Here is a 6,811-nt window from a genome sequence, read left to right on the forward strand (position 1 = left end):
TTCTGCAGCCTGTGAGACTGAGGTCAGACATGGAAAAGAACTTCCAAATAGTGGGCTAGATAAGGAGTGTCCTACATCATCAAAGAAGGGGTTACCCTGGGGCCTGTTAAGGAACTGGGGAGTCACAGGCCACACCGGAGGCAGTGGAGGTGAGATCTGGGCCGGGGTCCAGCGAGCAGCATCCTCCTCGCTGGCCTTGAGCGGATCCTTCTCCTCTTCTGCAGATGGGAGGTGATGATGCCAGCTTACCAAACAAGGTAGGCTCAGGCTGCCAATGGCAGGGTGATGTGGCGGCTGAGAGACAGTGTTGCGGGTGGCTTTGCCCTGTGTATTTGGGTGTTGTACATCCTTCCAGAAGTAAACCATATCATATTTTTAGTGCCTTGGCATAGGTTGTGCCCTTCTCTACAGGCAGATCCACGGCCCTTTCCAGCTGCTCTTGCAAGTACTTTGAGTTCATTGAATTCACTGAATCTTCTAAGTGACTGTTGTTAGCCCCATTCAGAGAGCACACCAAGACTCAGAGAGGACTAGCAACTGGTCCAAGCTTAGCACTAGCCCTTAGCGGGCTCCAGGGCAGTGCTCCCATGGTGGATATATTCCAGTCTCTGCACTGTCCAACATGGTAGTCACCGGTCCCATGTGGCTTTCATCTTTTACTTCTTAAGATATATATTTATATGATTTATTTGGCTGCACTGGGTCTTAGTTGTGGTGCATGGAGTCTTCAGTCTTCCTTCTGGCTTGCAAATTCTTAGCTGCAGCATGTGGGATCTAGTTCCCTGACCAAGGATCAAACCTGGGCCCCCTGCATTGGCAGCGCAGAGTCTTACCCACTGGACCACCAGGGAAGTTCCGCATGTGGCTTTTAAGCATTTGCCATGTAACTCAAGCAACTGGGGAACTTTGGATTCTAATTTTACTTAATTTTAGTAACAGCCACATGGGGCTAATGGCTACTGTACTTCAGACTCTGCTGAGCCATGAGCAGGGACCATCTAGATGTATCCCTGTCATGTTCCAACCACCCTCCTCCTGGCTGCTCCCAGCCCAGACTTCCAGGAAAGCTCTCTCTTTTTTCCCACATTCCTCTGTGAGGGCTCCTTTGTCCCACCCACAGCTACCTGCAGATTCCCTACCTGCCCTGAAGGTGTCCTGGAAGGCAGGGGCTGCCCGGGGCCATCTGTGTGAGCTCCCGGTAGGGTCTGACCCTGTGAGGTCTAAAAGCCTCACGTGACACCAGGCAGAGAACACTGCTCCCCACCCCAGAGGGGACCCAGCCCTCCTTGGTGGACGCTTAGTGACCCACGACAACTGTGGAGGCATGTGTCGACAGCCCTCCCACACCAGGGCCTCAAGCTGGAGGATTCCCTCTGGGTCACACCCTCTCCTGGGTCTGACAGGCCTCCAGCTCTGTCCCCAGGGCCCTAACACAGCCCTGGACGCTGGAGCCACAGGAAGGGGTCAGGCACAGGCGCCAGGGTCATGGGAGCTGGAAGGTTCCATTCCCCCAGAGAACTCCCTGGGGGAGCTCTGGAGGACTGCAGGGGAAGAGATGGACTTCCCAGAGGGCCATGACGTAGGAATCTTTGCAGCGAGGTGGGCAGGTGGGAGGAAGCATCTGCTGCAGGAAGAAGAGCGAAGTCAAGGGCACAGAGGCTTTCTGGTTTGGCTTCATGGTCACATGGGAAAGAAGGGTCAAATCTACAGAGAGCCAGGTCAGAGCACGCAGCTGGCTGATAACATCGATAGCCACGTGCGGCAGCGCGCCTTGCAGGCCAGCGCCTTCCGGACCTGTCACACCCATCGTCTCACTTGGTCGTCACAATCGCCCGAGGGGTGGATATGCCAGACAAATGAGGAAATGCAGGCTCCAAAAGAAAGCCACCTGCCCAGGTCCCAGAGCTGGCAGATTGTGCCCCCGACCGCCTGGCCTCGCCCGACGCTGCACACGCCCGCCTCCTTCCTGAGACTCTGCCACTTCACTCTGCAAACAACAGATTTCAAGGAAGGTCTGGCTGGGTGTGTGCTGATTGCTGAGTGGGAATGGTGAGTGGGAATGGGAAAGGCTGGAGGCTGGGAGCCAGAGCAGGAATGGCTGCTTAATTGGGAAATAGGAAGCCTGACCTGAGGTTCTTAGGAAACTGGATCAGGAGGGTGAGGGAAGGCCAGGTGGTGGGGGTGGGGCAGAGGAGGACTGGGTTAGAGAAGGAGATTTGAGTTTAGAGCATGTTAAATTTGAGGGGCCCTGAGAACTTCAGGGCTCTGCAGCTCAGAGAAAAAGCCCTGAGGTAGGGGCTTCCCTGGCAGTCTAGTGGTTAAGACTTCACCTTCTAAATGCAGGGGGTGTGGGTTCAATCCCTGGTCAGGAAGCTAAGATCCCACATGCCTGAGGGCCAAAAAACAAAATAGAAGCAATATTGTAACAAATTCAATAAGGACTTTTAAAAAAAATGGTTCAGTTCAGTTCAGTCGCTCAGTCGTGTCTGACTCTTTGCGACCCCATGAATCGCAGCACGCCAGGCCTCCCTGTCCATCACCATCTCCCGGAGTTCACTCAGACTCATGTCCATTGAGTCCGTGATGCCATCCAGCCATCTCATCCTCTGTCGTCCCCTTCTCCTGCCCCCAATCCCTCCAAGCATCAGAGTCTTTTCCAATGAGTCAGCTCTTCGCATGAGGTGGCCAAAGTACTGGAGTTTCAGCTTTAGCATCGTTCCTTCCAAAGAAATCCCAGGGCTGATCTCCTTCAGAATGGACTGGTTGCATCTCCTTGCAGTCCAAAGGACTCTCAAGAATCTTCTCCAACACCACAGTTCAAAAGCATCAATTCTTCAGAGCTCAGCCTTCTTCACAGTCCAACTCTCACATCCATACATGACCACTGGGAAAACCATAGCCTTGACTAGATGGACCTTAGTCAGCAGAGTAATGTCTCTGTTTTTGAATATGTTATCTAGGTTAACATTAAAAAAAAAAAATCTTAAAAAGAAAAACACTCGAGGTAGAAGAAAGGATTTGGAGGTCAGTGAAGATCATGGCATCCGGTCCCATCACTTCATGGGAAATAGATGGGGAAACAGTGGAAACAGTGTCAGACTTTATTTTGGGGGGCTCCAAGATCACTGCAGATGGTGACTGCAGCCATGAAATTAAAAGACGCTTACTCCTTGGAAGAAAAGTTATGACCAACCTAGAGAGCATATTCAAAAGCAGAGACATTACTTTGCCGACTAAGGTCCATCTAGTCAAGGCTATGGTTTTCCCAGTGGTCATGTATGGATGTGAGAGTTGGACTGTGAAGAAGGCTGAGCTCTGAAGAATTGATGCTTTTGAACTGTGGTGTTGGAGAAGACTCTTGAGAGTCCCTTGGACTGCAAGGAGATGCAACCAGTCCATTCTGAAGGAGATCAGCCCTGGGATTTCTTTGGAAGGAATGATGCTAAAGCTGAAACTCCAGTACTTTGGCCACCTCATGAGAAGAGCTGACTCATTGGTAAAGACTCTGATGCTGGGAGGGATTGGGGGCAGGAGGAGAAGGGGACGACAGAGGATGAGATGGCTGGATGGCATCACGGAGTCAATGGACGTGAGTCTGAGTGAACTCCGGGAGTTGGTGATGGACAGGGAGGCCTGGCGTGCTGTGATTCACGGGGTAGCAAAGAGTCGGACACGACTGAGCGACTGAACTGAACTGAACTGAAGTGTGGACAGTTGAGGCCTCAGGTGGACTGATGAGGAAGGGAGACCCCAGTCTCACCCTAAGGCCTTCTGGTCTCTCTGGGACCAGAAGTGGTAGGCCTTCAAGGACATGGAGGAGGAGACCCCGGGGAACATAGGAGATCAGAGGCTCGGCTCAGGAAGATGGGAACGCAGAGGCCCCAGCTGATTTGGTGCCCAGGAGGTCCTGGTGGGGCCTGCAAAGCAAGGACCAGGGGTGAGCAGGGGCAGAAGACAGGCTGTGTGGTGGGAAGTGGGGATGGGGGGCATTCTCGGGGAAGAAGAGGAAGATGGGGCAGTGTTTGGAGGGGCAGTGCAGTGCACCTCTGGGGGGCTCCAGGCACGCCCCATTGTCTGCCTGCCTGGCTCCATCTCGTGAGAGCGGCTCCTCTGAGCTCCTCCCCAACACCCTCCCCAGAGTACTTTAAAAAGTGCTGAGCCCACTGCAGGCCCTGGGAAGGGTTTGCTGATTCACAGAGGTGGAGGGCATAGCAGCCAGAAGATGGCAGAGCCCTCACCCTGCCCTGGGGAGGGCGGGCGTCCCAAGGCCTGGGCACACGGTGGCCTGGAGGATGCAGGCGGGGCAGCAGCACCCCCGCCATCCTGCACACACACTCTGTGCCCGGGTGGAGGTCGGCAAGGGCCGACCCCAAGAGCCAGGAAAAGAGAGACAGACCCACGGATGGACGGATAGCCCCTGAGGCAGAGGAGAAGAGAGTGCCATATGAGCAGTCCTAGCACAACGGTCCTCCAGGACAGGGCACAATTCCCGCCAGCGGGGAGTCAAGGAGGGCTCCGTGGAGGAAGTGGCGCAAGTGCTGGGCCCTGTAGAGGTAGAGGGAAAGCGCACAGGCAGGAGGTGGAGAGGCCTTGCGAGCATCTGGCCGGGGGCCTGGTTGGTTAGCTCCTGTGGGGGCTGGCTGTGAGGGATGAGTGACATGAGACCAAAAGGAAGCTGGGTTCCAGTAGAGAGAGCTTTGAATGTCCCGCTGAAGAGTCTGAACTTTATCCTGCAGGCAGAAGCGAGCACTTGCAGGATTGACAGCAGGAGGGACCCCTGCGGTAGGGGGGGTTGTGGGAGGGCAGCAGGGTCCTCAGTGGGAGAGCAGAGGAAGGGAACTCTCCCACAGCCAGGCTGGTAAAAATAGCTAGGAATTCCGCCAGGATAAAAATAGACGTGGGCGGGGGTGTTCACCTGTACCGACAGGTAGGAAAAGTATGTCATGGCTGAGGGCCACCTGACAGGTCACCAGAGGGAGCCGGATCCCCATAGAGCGGCTGCTTCCTCCTCCACCCTTGGAGACCCAGACCCTCTGGGCAGCTCTGAGCAAGGTCTGACCATGAGGTGCGGTCTGGAGTTGGCTCTCCTGGGCCTGCAGGCCACCCTCTCTCTCCCGCTCCGGTTCAGGGCAGGCCTGGCTTTGGACATCTTCTGAGAGTCCTCTGGACATCTGCCTTACTTTCATCTTGTTTCTGAAAAGAGTCTCTCCCCTGGGGGCAAAGCATCTCTCTCCTAGATGTCTGCACTGGGTTTTTTTTCTTGCTGCTGTTATTTTTAGCTGTCCTCAGTTGCTCAAACGTGTCCAACTCTTCGGGACCCCATGTGCTGTGGCCCTCCAGGATCCTCTGTCTGTGGGATTTCGCAGGCAAGAATACTGGAGTGGATTGCCATTTCCTTCTCCAGGGGATCTTCCTGACCCAGGGATTGAACCTGAGTCTCCTGCGTTGGCAGGCAGGTTCTTTACCACTGAGCCTATTTTTAGTTACTATTCAGTAAAATGTACTTTCTCTTCCTTCTAGTATACAGTTCTATGAATTTTAACATGTGTCTAGATTCGTGCAACCACCACCACAATTCAGGATATAGAACTGTTCCTCATCCCCTAAAAATCCCTCATGCTATCCCTTTATAATAAGTTACACCCTCACCACACCCATAACCCTGGCAACCACTAATCTGTTTTCCATCACTATAATTTTGTCTCTTCCAGACTGTCAACTAAATGGAATTGTTCAGCATGTAACCTTTAGACTAGTTTCTCTCACGGAACATAAATGTCTGAGATCCATCCAAGTTGTTGCATGTCTCGATATTGTGCCTTTTAATTGTTGAGTAGTATTCCATTGTCTGGATGTACCATACTTTATTTAACCATTCACTCACTGAAGGACATTTAAATCGTTTCCAGCTTTCAACTATTATAAATAGAACTGCTGTGAACATTCACGTACAAACTTTCATGTGAAGAAATGTTTTCATTTCTCTGGGATTGCTGGGTCATTTGGGAAGCATGTGTTTAACTTTACAAGAAACTAACATACCTTTTTTCCAAGTGCATGTACCAATGTACATTGAGGGTCCCACTTCCTCTGCATTCTTATCACCATTTGGTTCTGTCAAATAGTTTTTTTTTTTAATTCTTTCATTACATATAATTGTATGTTTTGGGGGTTTGTGTTTTTTTTTTTTCCTTTTTTGGCTGCACTGAGTCTTCATTGTGTTGCAAGGGTTCTCTAATGCAGAACGACTTTAGTTTCCCTGCAGCACATGGGATCTTAGTTCCCCAACCAGGGATCAAACCTGTGTCCCCTGCATTGGAAAGCAAATTCCTAACCACTGGACCACCAAGGAAGTCCCGAGAGTTTTTATTAGAGCTATCCTTATAGGTGTGTTTTTTCTGGAGTTTGTGTGGTGTATCTCATCAAGATTTCCACTCGCATTTCCCTCATGGCTAATGATGTTGAATATCTGCTCATGCATTCGGCTCTCATCTTTACATCCTTATGGTGAAGTGTCTGCACAAGTCCTTTGTCCAGTCTTTAATTGGGTGGCTTGTTTTCTTGCTGTTGAGCTTTGAGAGTTCTTTACAGAATCTGGATAGAAGTCCTTTTCTGGGTGTGCGGTTTGCAGATATTTTTTCCCACTCTGAAGTTAGTCTCTTCATTCTTTTGGCAGTGTCTTTGGCATAGCAAAAGTTTTTAATTTTAATGAAGTTTGATTTATCGGTTTTTCCTTTCATGAATCATGTGTCGGTATTATTTTTAAAGCCCTTCACATCACCCTGAGTCATGAAGATTTTCACTTATGTGA

General features: G+C 51.3%; 1 non-coding gene across 1 annotated transcript; it reads right to left on the minus strand.

Annotated features, from left to right (window-relative positions):
- Nucleotides 1–778: 778 nt before the first annotated feature.
- On the minus strand, nt 779–851 carry TRNAG-GCC (transfer RNA glycine (anticodon GCC)). The gene has a single exon. It is a non-coding gene; the product is annotated as a tRNA-Gly (tRNA).
- Between the last annotated feature and the right edge of the window lie 5,960 nt (nt 852–6,811).

This window comes from Capricornis sumatraensis, chromosome 22, assembly GCF_032405125.1.
Source record: "Capricornis sumatraensis isolate serow.1 chromosome 22, serow.2, whole genome shotgun sequence".
In the NCBI taxonomy this organism is placed as follows: Eukaryota; Metazoa; Chordata; class Mammalia; order Artiodactyla; family Bovidae; genus Capricornis; species Capricornis sumatraensis.